Here is a 12,992-nt window from a genome sequence, read left to right as displayed (position 1 = left end):
TTGAGGATAGAGGGGAAATAATGAATTTCTTTGTCTTCAAAGCCCAATTTAACAGAGCAATTTCATCAAAAACTTGGAGAATATAGCTTAGAAGAGCCAAAGGCAGAAGAACGTGATACAAATTGTAAATTTCATCCATTTATACATTTCACCTATTATAACGAAGTCGAAGTCGGAGGCAGGGAACTGTACCAGTCTATTTCCCTAGGATTGTTTCTTTTATATCTTAATATTTAAGATTAGTTAGACTAGCGTAGTTTTTTTTTTTTTCTGTAATTTGTGTCATCCTTTTATTACTGAGGTTGCTGTCCTGCTTTTTCATCTGTTGTTGAAAGATTGGTAACTTTTGTGCATTTCAAGAGAAATTAAAACATATTACCATAGTTTTCAGCAATGGGACATTTCAGAGTGAAGAAATAAGTCAACAGCTCTTCTGATTTAGTCAGTTTATATTTTATTTTAAATATTCATATCCTGCTTTGTTTCAGGAAGACTTCAAGCCTGCTGATATGTTTACTGCTCAAATATCAGCACAGTAATAATCAGGCCTTTGAAACTGTGGGTGAAAAATCCAGCAAATTTCAGTCATCTTTTATTTATGTAAAGAGATTGTGTGGCATTTTACTTCCTCTCCCTTTTCACGGGAACTTTACATATGGACGCTCCTCTCACCGGGTATCTTTATGTTGGGAAGCTCTGCGTGAGGTTGAAGTTTTTATGTGGGGACTTGTTTAGAACACAGTTGTCTTTAAAGGCGGATTTGCCACAGCAAGGTTAGGGGTTGCCAATAAATCCATTTATAGCAACTTCTGTATTCCCTTCTCTAGACACACCATTGGGGTGACCCCTGCATGATTCCCGCAGGCCACACAAGGCAGTAACATCCTAGTTGATCCCTCCGTGAACAAGGCTGGTCTAAAAGGCTTCGGGTGTGGAGTAGGCTGCGCCCCCCAGCCTGAATTGCCTGCCTGGGAACCCAGGATTCCCGAATCCATAGGCCCTACCCCGGCTTTTGCTCTGCTGGGGGATAACAAAACATTTTGGGAACTCGGGAACTTAATTTACTGCTACCGACCGAAACAATAATAGAATCTTTGTGTTTCTCTTACCTCCATACCTCCCTCCTCCCGCCGATACAAGCATGACGTTGGCCCTCCAAGGATGTAGCACAGACAACACAGGGCCAGCCCCGAGCGGCTGGAGGAGGCTGTTGGGACCCGGCCCCGGGGACGCTCGAGGCAATCACCGGTCCCCAGACCTCCCTAATTCGCGTTCAGGAAAGAAAAAGACACAGCAGGCGAGGTGCCCTTTACACCTTACATCTGCCTTAGCTCATTCTTGCCCCAGAAAGTGAGTGAGTGTGTGTGTAGTTAAGTGAGGCAGAGAAAATTCAAGAAAGCCACACAAGTCACCCTAAAGCATCCACCAAAACTTCATCTTGGTTAATTGCTCCCATATGTCCTCCTCGGCTGTTTTCAAAATGCAGCAAGGAGGGGAGGCCAGGCCACTTCACTGATTTTTTTAGAGGTTGAAAAAAAGATGGACTATCGCCCATCTTGGGTCCAATCCTGCAGGGACCCAAGCGCAGCCTCGAGGGACTAGCCCCCAAGGGGGAAGCTGGGAACCCCGCAGAAAGTTCGCGCGCCGGGCCCCAGTAGGTCCCGGGAGCCGCCGCAAGCCTGGGCTGGGAGGGGCACGGGAGGCGCGGCCCGGGCGGGCGCGCGAGAGGAAGGTGCCTTCGGGAACACGCGCAGGGGCGGGGATTCGCGCTGCCAATGAGGCCCCGGTGTGGGTCGTGCGAGGCGGGGGGACGGGCCGGAGCGCAGCCTTAGCTGTGGCAGCTGCGGGAGCAGCGGTCGCCTTGGGAGCTGGCGGAGAGGCAGCCGCGGAGCGCAGAGCTGGCCGCGCCCCGAGGCCCGGCCCTAGCGGTGGGGAACCGCACCGAGGAGCTGGAAACTTTCCCGGTAGGTAACTCCCGCCGCCCTGGCGCCGCCGCCGGCCTCCGCGCGTCCCGGGCAGCGCCAGCTGCTGCGGTGCAGAGCGGAGCAGGGGTCTCGGGAGGAGGAGAGGGTGATGGGAGAGTGGAAAGGCATGTGGGAAAGTTTCTGGAGCCTCCCTGCCCCCCCCTTCGCTGGGCACACCCGGGAGCTTTCCGGGGATAGGCACGAACATGTTGGGCGCCTCGGGCCTCGGTCCTGGCGGCTCTGGAGAATCGGTGACTTCCCTTCGCCTCAGCTCCGCGCCGGACCGAGCCGGCCACGGGCGGAGCTGGGGTTCGGGGTTGCCGGGAACGCGCGGCGGCACGCTGGAGTTTCTGGACCACCTCCGCCCGGCGCGTCTCCGCGCCCCCTTTCCCGCCTGCTCTGTTGCCTTCGGGCTTGGCAAGGGCCTGGGCTGTGCCTGGTACCTGGGATTGGGGGAGGCGAGGAAGAAGCGCGCCTGGCACCGCGGGGTCCAGGGCGACCCCGGAGGGTAGGTGAGCGTGGGTCGCGAAGTTGACGGGTGAACTTAGGCCTCGGAGGGAGTCATATTGCCCCACTCTGGGCTGAAAGTATTGCTTCGCTTCCAAGAACACTGCGATGAGTATATCCACGTTATTTTTTGGGGGTTGGGGGGGTGAGCTAGGATTAGACTTTGAGGGAGAGTGAGAATTGTTTCAAGATTGTGTATCACCCCCCGTTCTTGGAGACTGAAGAGTGCTCACTTCTTTGGGGGGACTTATGTCAGGGCGCACGTTCTTCCTGCCGGACTTTGGGGTGCGGGCGCGCAGCGCTGTGGGTGTGACGGGCTCCCCGCTTTGGCGCGGCAGCTTTCCGGAACGGCTGGCGAGGAAGGAAGCCCCAAGGCATTGTGTGCCGAGTTTGCAGACAGAAATGTCTCTGGACCGGCGTTCTCAAAACTTATTTCACTTATTGTGTAAGGCTCCGGGAGGAAATGCGGCGGTGGCCAGGTAGAAATACGGCGCCGCGGCCGGGGCTTCGGAGGACGCCGGGCTCGGCGACAGTCTACCCCTCCCAACCCCCTCCAGCCCACTGTTGGCAGCCCCAGATCCCTGTGTCTCGAGGGATGGGACTCGTCTCGGTAGCGCTGTTCCCTGCTTGAGTCAACTCCGGGAGGTTAGGAGGGCACCTTCATCTTGAACTTGACCCTAGGAGCATCGCCGTCTGGGCGGTTTACAAGGTAAAAGGAAGCTGAATCTTCCCGTGGGATGGGCCTCGAACTCTGGCATGGAAAGGAAGTGACTGGTTAAAAATCTTTGAGGAATGGCCTTAGGACTGCTGAGGTCGTTAACTCCAAATGCCAGACCATCAGACTGCAGAAGTTAATGTGTTTGGAGGGGGATGGGGATAGGAGAGGAAAGGAGAAACCTGGTGAGTTGGTACAGAGAGTTGGTATTTCTGCGTAGTGGAAATGAAGGGAGTCTGCATCTCTGCTTTCACCAGATCCGCTACTCTCTCTCTCTCTCTCCCTTTTTTTTTTTTCTTTCCTTCCTGGGTCATCGTTATTCCTGCCAGCCTGGCACTCCTGGGATGGGGGAGGGGAAGGAGAAGAAAGCAGTTGGGAAGCTTCCCTGGCCAGCTTGGAGGTATTTAAGATCTGCTACTAGGAAGATTCCAGGATTTTAACAGCTGCTTTTTGATTGCTGGGAATGAAAGAATTTATGAGCCACCGAGAGATGTTCATTATAGTGGTAGTCTGAATGTTTTACTCATCTAAGCTACTGAAGATCTCACAAGGGACGTCTCCTGGAGTATGCCAGTTTTTGCAAAATTTGTGTCAGCCAGAATGCTTGGTGGGTGTCAGTCAGAACTCATCGTAAATATATCCTGGCGGTATTAAGATGAAAAGTATGTGGGAGTGAAGGAAATATGGTATCTGACATCCTTCAGGACTTCCTCTTAGGGTTGCTCCTGTTACCTGCCAAGTGAATTCGGTCCAGGCTTCCGGATTGTTGTGATTTGACAATTAGAGATGGGAAATAGTGTCATCGATTTTAGTGGAGGCAGGAAAGTCCAGAAATAAATTTAAGGTCAGTTTTCATGACCCTGTCTTTCAGCTGTGATACCACAAACTTAACTTTTACTGGGACTTGGGAGCCATGGTTTTCCTGCTTTTTTGGTTTAACCACCAGAATGTCTAAATTATCATAATTTATGTCCATCGTGGAACTAAAACATAACTGATTCATAGTCAGCCTTTTTCTGCTTCCCATAACAGCCTGTAGAAAAGAACATTTCGTCTCTTTAACCACACACAATTTATTTGGTGCCATAGTGGGTTTTTGATAGTGGGTGACTGAGGGCACAAATCTAAAGACAATGGAATTTTCTCCATTAAATTGTTCATTTTTAGGCAACACCCCCCTCTGAGTTGCTGATTAATTCTTTATCTCCCAGGAACATTAAAATCAGTATCCCTGGGCTGCTAGAACTGTAATCCATATTATAATGATGCCTGCCAGCATTGCTGGAGGTTCATGTTATGTCGATGTTTCCATTAGACATTTCTAACCCAATTGTAAAGGTTTTTGTCTGGGTTGGGTTACAAGTAGGCTGTGAGTCTCGTAGTCAGAGAGATGGCTTTATTTTTTATCCTTCTGATGAAAAGTTTCTTTAACTTGTAAGTTACAGGAGTAAAGTTTACAAAAGCAAAATAAAGCAGAAGAAATATATGTATTGCTGGGGAGAGATTTGTTTTAGTTCCTAGGATAGCTTTGTTTTGAACCATCCTTTAAAATGCATATTTCAATGGTGGAAAAACTAGAACCTTTTCCCAACCTCCCACCAGTTTACAAATGTTGTCTGTTTACTAGGCTCTTAAACCTTTCTGGGCCTTAGTTTTCTCATTGTTATCCTCCCTGTAATGGGATTACCTTTCAAGCGTAAAGTTCTGTGACTATCCAATAGTTTGAGAAATGTAGGCATTCTGGAGCCAGTGCTGTAATATTAGAATAGTACTTTGGGGTTTGTAAAGGGCTTTACTTACATATTTTATCCTTAAATCCTCAGTTAAGTAAACTGAGGTGGGACAAGTTAGATCAGTTTGCTTGATATCATCTATAAACGGTGGAGGTGAACTTGAACCTAGGTCTTCTGATTCTCCCTATTCCCACCCCCATATCTCTCTTTATTCATGGAGTCACAAGTGAATTGGCTAAAACTTGACAAACAGACTAATGTTAATATGTGGCATTTCATTTATGAGTTATTCGGGTTTCAGAACCCCAGGGTTAACATCTATGCTTTGATGTCAGAGATTAAGAACAGTTCAGTAATAATGGTAATAAAACTTTCTTCCCAAGAGAGTTTCAGAAATTCACATACCTCAAACTAATCATTTGTTTATTTTCAACTTCTTTTTTATTAAGTAGGCTTCAGGGTCTAGTGCGATTTATAATCCGGACTAGTAACCCAGACAGCATTCTTAAGGAAATCACTTCTCAAATCCGTACATCTTTTTTAAAATAAGTAATGAACATATCATTTGCCTTTCTTCTTGGTATCTCTCAGCTGAATTACAAAGCCTGGATAAATGTCCCATTTTTGGTGACATCCTTCTTGGGCTCTTTCTACTGATGTCTGGGTAAGTCTGATTTTGCAGCACTTTCTGTGCTAAATAAATTCTTCCCTTATGCTATTGGCTTAACGGTAAAGAAGTAGTAGGCTGCAGGTGACCCATTTTCACTGTGACTCTAAATGTTTGTACTGTGTCCTGCTTGCCTATTTAAGAGCGCTGAGTGCAACTTGACACTCATCTGGAAGCTGGTATGAATTTTCTTTAAAAGGTTCTAAAATAAAATTATGTGCTAAGCTATAGGCTCTTTTATGTCTGAGCAACCTGTTCATCTTCAGCTCTTTAAACTTATTCTCAGAAGACCATCTTTTTAAAATATTAAGCAATGGGGTTTAAGCCTCAGGAAGAGGATGCATCAATGAGTTCTGATTGTTTGACTATAAAATAAAAAGGCTGCCATTTTCAGGTGTGCGTGGAGAGACAGTGTTATGAAGCAGTATTTGCTAATGAAGTTGGGAGACTTGGTTATCAGTGTAACAGAAGGGGACAAGAGCAGCAAAGCAGAAGAATGGCTTCTGGTTTTTTATTATGAGGAGAATGGATTTTGTAGGTTCGTGGAGGACTTTTGATAATGTAGGCTATCGGGAGACGTTATCTTGTGCAGTGTCGAAGGGGTTCTGGTTTGGGTTGGCTGTGTTACTGATGAGGGATGCCTTTCTAGGGTAGATGTTGTCTTTAGGGGCTCCTGCAGGTGTGTGTGATCAAGGAGAATATTCTGGAAAGAAGAGTCATATAGGTAGGAATGTCAAGGACAAGAAAGGTGTTGCAGAGGGATGGCATAGTCCCTGAATTTTAGCACAGATTTTGCCACTACCATGTGGGAATTTATTAGTAAAAATCTTCCAGTTGCAACTATATAGATGTGAACCCAGGATGTTCAGCCGTACAGCCCGGAACCACGGTGACTCACCACTCACCACCCTCCCTGCCACACCCAGAACAGAGGCTTATTACCTCTGTGAGTTGGGGTCGGAGTTGGGGAAGTCTCTAAGAAACACTTGGCTGTGACCTTTCCATGCATATATGCTCATGCAAAAATGGGATCTTCTATTACGTGTGCTTTTGAAGAGATATGTAAAAGATTCGACACACAAGGGTGCATGTAATGTATCTGCACAGTTTAGAGTACAGTATATACTTAAGTGATGTGTTTTTTCTCCTGTCATATCAGTACATTCTTCTTTGGCACTGTTTTAATGGCTGTTTAGTAAATCCATTACATACATTACTATAATTTATTTTAACCAGCCCATTTTGACATTTAGGTGTTTTGGAAAGAAATATCTCTCAGGCTATCAGAGCCCTTTGGTTCAGATGTGATTTACTCATCATTAAATCACAGGGCCCAATAAAAAATAAATTAAAAAATCATAGGGCCCAGCACACAGGGGTACCTGGCTGCTGGTACCTTGAAAACCTCTCATCATCAAGAAACTGACTCTTTGTTCTTAGTTCCAATTTGAGAAAACCCTGGAGAGAACCCAGATTGGCCTGATGCCAGCCAAAGGAGAGTTACGGTTGGCAGTCCCCATTAGACCCACAAGATGGGACTGTGGGGAGACAAAGTATCCCACAAAGAAGGGGGTTATTATTAATGGAAGAGAGAGGGAGCTGGATAAACAAAAAGAGCTCGCTGTCTAATGCAGGGTATGTTTCCAAAAGTGGTATTGATGGTCATAACAACATACCAATATGCCAAAGAATGTGAACATTTTTAATGCTCCTGTGATATATACCCTATAGTCTTGAGAGTAGTAGACTTTTCCACACTCTGTGGGGATTTGAATTGCTGTGTGCACAGGCACTTGTGTAACAGGATATTGAATTACTGCAAAAAACTCAGAAGTTGGTCATTATTCCCATGTAACCCATTATACTCCCCTCTGTCTGCCATGCTTTATACTAAATTACTTGGGATTAGTAACATCAATTCTTAATGTTTATTGAGTGCTTGCTGACTCTGAACTAGATGATTGAATTTTAAAAATTCTGTGGAAATGAAACAGCATTGTTCTTTCTTCACCCACTGTCCTACATACGTAGAGTGCTGTGGCAGGGATAGTTTCTTGCCCATACCTCAGCATTCCCCATCCTGGTCCTCCCTTCCTTCTTGTGGCTTAAACCAACAACCCTTTATTTGCTTGGGATTCAGAAATTGGAGCTGGGTTCAGCAGGTTGGCTTTTCTGCCTGGGTCTAGGCTCACTCATGCTCTGGTGGTTACATGATTCATAGCAGGGGCCCATTGCTGTAAGAATTTACCACATTGCTTGATAACATAATCCTGCTTTTGATTAGTTTTCCATTGCCCATGTGTTGCAGGGTAAGTTGGGTGTACCTCCGGTCCCAGGGAGTGCATCTTGATTAAGCCAAGTCAACTTTAGTAATACCATACCTGTTGCTAGTGACTGGTTAATGAGTAAGTGTGTGACCAACTATTGGGTCCCACCATATTGAGAACCTAAGATTGTCAGCACAATAAAACAGGTTGACACTCTGAAAATCACAGAGTACAAAGACGGAAGGGGCCTAAGACCACAGGGACTTTTTTTAGCTGCTGAATTAACCAACCCTAAAACCACTGTGACTCAGAACTTCTTATGTGGGAAAATTTTTTTAATTATTGTTCGAGGCAGTGATCTCCAAAGTGGAGTGTGCCAGACCATCCAATATGGGAAGAAAGAAAATACTAAAAGTTTATCTAGAAAAAAAATTAGCTTTATTAATATTTAATAGATGAGTTGACACTGGTTGGTATATCTGAAAGTCTTCTTGTCACTTAGGTTATAGAAGGTCGCCTGAGGGAAGAGGAGGCATTTTACAACCTAGTGGAATTGACAGTGGTACCCTCATTCTTATTCTTTTTTTAAAATTTTATTTATTTATTTATTTATTTATGGCTGTGTTGGGTCTTTGTTTCTGTGCGAGGGCTTTCTCTAGTTGCGGCAAGTGGGGGCCACTCTTCATCGCGGTGCGCGGGCCTCTCACTATTGCGGCCTCTCTTGTTGCGGAGCACAGGCTCCAGACGCGCAGGCTCAGCAATTGTGGCTCACGGGCCTAGTTGCTCCGCGGCATGTGGGATCTTCCCAGACCAGGGCTCGAACCTGTATCCCCTGCATTGGCAGGCAGATTCTCAACCACTGCGCCACCAGGGAAGCCTCTCATTCTTATTCTTGTCTTTGGTGAACTCTATCCATGTAAATGGATTTATGGGTTATATTATCTAGTTTTAAGTAAACTGACTCCAACAAAATAGGCAAGTGGTTTAAAAAGATTCTTGCAAAGAAAGTTGAATGGTAATGATGTAAATCTACAGGAATAAGCACATGTCTTATTTGAGATTAGAAAATGCCTTTTAAATCAAATTTAATGAGTTGGCACCAAAATTGTGTATGGATGTGTATTAATAAATGCAAATAAACCTAAGAATACTGTTTGGATCATTCTCATCCTTTAAAGAGTTTTTGATGGATGTTTTATAATGTACACACTGTATTAGTATACACATGTAATTCATAACTAGTGTTTTAATTATGTATAAATTATTGGGGTACATGTTTAATATTTTTACTGTTAGGGCTGCATGATCAAAAGGTTTTGAGACCCCAGTTTAAGTCACTTATTTTCCCTTATTGTCACGTAGTTTTGGTTACTTGCAGCTGAAAGCACCGTAGCTAATGCAAGGACAGATAAGAGCCCTGGCTGTTCCCCTTTTATTCATAGGTTTCAAGATTCTCTATGGTCTGATTTGTAACTTTCTTTACCACACCCACTTGTCCTCCATGTGTCTCTGCCACTGAGACTGTAACTGTCCTACTTCGTTTCAGTTTTTCCTCTGAGGAGGCTGTCCTTCCCTCCCCCCCGCCACTGAAATTTTCATTGTCCTTCAAGGCCTAGCTTAAGTAAATATTGCTTTCTCATTCACATTTTTCTGATTTCCCCCTTCTGCCTGTAGATGGTTCCTTCTATTTAATCCCCCCAGCACATTGCTTGTACATTGATTGTAATGTTTTTCTCTTTTTGTCTTTTATTAAAAAGTCGTTTGCCTGCTTGCTTTGCCTATGGGTTGTAGGTCCTGGCTTGCCTTAGTCATTTTTTAAAATTGCTTGTTTCCCCTTCTGGGAGAAAGTGAGGCAGGCAGACAACCCGCAGTTGTTAAACACTGCTCTATGCTATTTACCATGGGGAGGGTCTCTCTCCCCCAGCCCTTGACAACCTTAGGAGGTAGAGAGCGCCATGTACGTGTGAGGGATCTGAGAGCAAGGAGCGCACATGGCCAAGACAGGAAGATCCAGGATCCAAACCACGGTCACTTTATTCCAAAGCAGTTTTGTCTGCCCTCATATGTGTTGCCTGCAGTTACACATTGTCCTTCTTTTATGTGGGAACACTGGCATGGGTGAAAATGGAAAGCTCCATGGGATGATGCTACAAAAAATACTACTGGACCCTTCTAGGCAGGTGTAGTGAGTTCAAAGGAGAGTCTACCCTCCTTGTGGAATAATAGGAAAGGCCTGGAGGATGATATATATGAAGATCTAAATGCCTGTGGACAGTTAGCTGTCTGCAAGTACCCCCAAGCAAAATCATGTGTGATAGTCCCTGTGGTAGGGTCTGGCCTGAGCATCCCCACTGAGAGCCGGGAGGTGAGGGACATTACACTGCTCAGCTGAATCAAATTATTTATGCCGACATTCTCTCCATGGTAAGGATAATTGAGGGTTGACAGGTTGTCAGCTTTCAAGTTGAGCCATGTTAGATATATGTTATGATGGAAAACAGGCGTCTCTCCAGGGTTTTGAGGGTCAGATGACGGAATGTATATGAAAGGGTTTTGAATGTTGTAAATTACCTCCTAGATGCCAGGGAGACATCAAATTTGATTCTTTCCTTGTAGTAGTGACTTCTAGCTTAGATTTCTTTGTTAGCCATTTTTGTGTTCTTTTAAGTGAATTTCCAAAGGATTTTTTAAAAGTATTGGGAAGAGGACACAGTTTTTCTCAAATGAACTACAGATAATTCAAAGCTTGCTGTAAAGCTTTTAGCCGTGGAGTAAGTAGAATTTGTGGTAAGGTGAATTCGTCTTGGGATTTAGTTGTTCAAGTACCCATAGGATCCGTTTATAAGAATGGGACCACTTCTGGTGCATAAGGATGGAAATCTGGGGGTCTTTGAGGTAAGTTATTAGGAACCCTAAGTACCACCTGAAGGACTGTGAAAGAGTTTTGATTTGAGGTTATGTTTTGTTCTGTTTTGTGTTTTTTTTCTGTGAAGCCAGTTAACTTATTTTGAGGAGTCTCTGGAGAGGGTTTGGGGAGGGACCCTTTGAAATATCTCAAGATACTTTTGGAAGTGAAAACTAGGTGTGGTTTGAAACTTAAGGATTTGAAATCTATTCCATTGTAGATTTCCAAGAAAGTGGATGTGAATAAGTAAAATTTAAGTCCATTTGAGGGAAATTTTCCAGTGGCAATTTCATATTACAGAAGGAGTATGACATAAATTAAAGCATGTTAACTTAAAGAGTAAATATAATAATTTATAGACTCAAAAGACAGAAAAGGTGAGCGGCTCCTAAGTTGCAAATAGATGCAGTTGTGAATATTTGATTATTCAGGATTCTTGAAGCTTGCACGTGACTTAAGAGAACCTTACCTCAGGGTGGTTTATCTAGATAAGGCAGCAGTTCCCAAAGTGGGTTCCACAGAAGTGGACTCTCAGGAAATTAATAGACATTATGCAGGGAAGCAAGGTTTTATGTTCAAATAAGCAGGAAGATCTGGGTTAACAAAAGTAAAACAGGTGTTTTTGTTTTTAACTGCAGGACTTTTGAGCATCCTTATTTCTAATGTTCATTCTCAATCTCCTTGAAGGGAAACAGAGGAGTTAGTATTTCCCAAGTGCATTGAATTGTATAAGCTGTTTTTGCAAAGCATCTTTTAGCGAAAAGACAACGTTGGATTAATTTGCCGAAATATTTTAAAGCAAATCCCAGGCATCATATAATATCACCTGACAAATTTTAGTATGCATTTCTAACTAAGGACTTAAGGACAAAAATCACCACCTCATTATCACTTTTAATAAAATTAACAGTAATTTCTTACTGTTATCTAATTGTCCTCCAAATGTCATTTGTCACCATTTCTGGTTTTTGGAACCAGGATTCAGTCAACGGTTACATATTGCACTGTGGGTTGTTGCTTTTGTCCCTGTAGTTTTTTTAAATATAGAAAAATGCTATCTTACGACCTCCTCCCTCCCTCTGCTGGCTTTCAGCAGAGAACTTGTAGGATGTACCATATCTGAATTTGTTTCCTTGTGTTGGTGTTTACCTTGTTCGTTTGTGCTCTGTATTTTCTGTAAACTAGAGGCTTTCCTTTAATCTAAAGGTACGTTTAGATTCAGGTTAAATATTTTCGCAAGAATAGGTCCTAGACTGTGCTTTTTTCTCCTTATGATTTGGGAGCAGGCAATTTAATTTAGCAATTCATAAGTCGCTTTCTTTAAAATATAAAGAAGTAATGGGGGCTTCCCTGGTGACGCGGTGGATAAGAATCCGCCTGCCAATGCAGGGAACACGGGTTCACGCCCTGGTCTGGGAAGATCCCACATGCTGCGGAGCAACTAAGCCTGTGCGCCACAACTACTGAGCCTGCGCTCTAGAGCGCACGAGCCACAACTACTGAGCCCACGTGCCACAACTACTGAAGCCCGTGCGCCTAGAGCCCCTGCTCCGCAACAAGAGAAGCCACAGCAATGAGAGGCCCGTGCAACGCAACGAAGAGTAGCCCCCGCTCGCGGCAACTAGAGAAAGCCCACGCGCAGCAACAAAGGCCCAAAGCAGCCAAAAATAAATAAAATAAAATAAATAAATTTATATAAAAAAAAGAAGTAATGGCTTAGAGTTTGTTTGGAAATTTATTAGTATATCGTGGGGGAGGGGTGCAAGTTCAATTTATTCCAGTTGTTGTTGGAAACACCATGGTATTCGGAATAGTTGGCCTGGTTAAATTGGGTATAAGTTCTCAGTATATCTTAAGACTATGAACCATGTGACTCTTGGGTAAAATGGCTTGAGTGTTAAACATTTCTGGTGGTAGAATTTTATTCAGAATGACAAGTTACCTGAGTTATAATGGTAAAACACTGTTCTATAAAGATTTATTTCTAAATACATTAATTTAGGAATATGCATTAATTCTACCTCTATTCGATAAATTTTAACAGACTATTTTTCTGATAAATGCTTATGCTGATTTGAAGTACAGCCATAAATCTAAATACACCCTCAGGGTGATAATTTTATATGTACATTGTCTTGGAAACCCAGACATGTAAATAAAAGTTCGTATCATAACTGACTTTGCTAACTTAATTTGATATTTAAGTTTTTTCCCTTGATATCTTTCCAAGTGCC

General features: G+C 43.9%; 1 protein-coding gene across 4 annotated transcripts in view; it reads left to right on the top strand.

Moving 5' to 3' along the window:
- The first annotated feature begins 1,831 nt into the window (after positions 1-1,831).
- The window catches only part of TANC1 (tetratricopeptide repeat, ankyrin repeat and coiled-coil containing 1), a 239,046-nt gene continuing 227,885 nt past the window's right edge, over positions 1,832-12,992 (top strand). For all 4 annotated transcript variants that reach the window (XM_068545059.1, XM_068545060.1, XM_068545061.1 and 1 more), the window contains exon 1: positions 1,832-1,964. The gene's annotated coding sequence lies outside the window, so the exon portion shown is untranslated. The remainder of the gene's footprint in view (positions 1,965-12,992) is intronic.

Source organism: Eschrichtius robustus, chromosome 5, assembly GCF_028021215.1.
Source record: "Eschrichtius robustus isolate mEscRob2 chromosome 5, mEscRob2.pri, whole genome shotgun sequence".
Taxonomy (NCBI): domain Eukaryota; kingdom Metazoa; phylum Chordata; class Mammalia; order Artiodactyla; family Eschrichtiidae; genus Eschrichtius; species Eschrichtius robustus.
This window is presented reverse-complemented; position numbering and strand designations above follow the sequence as displayed.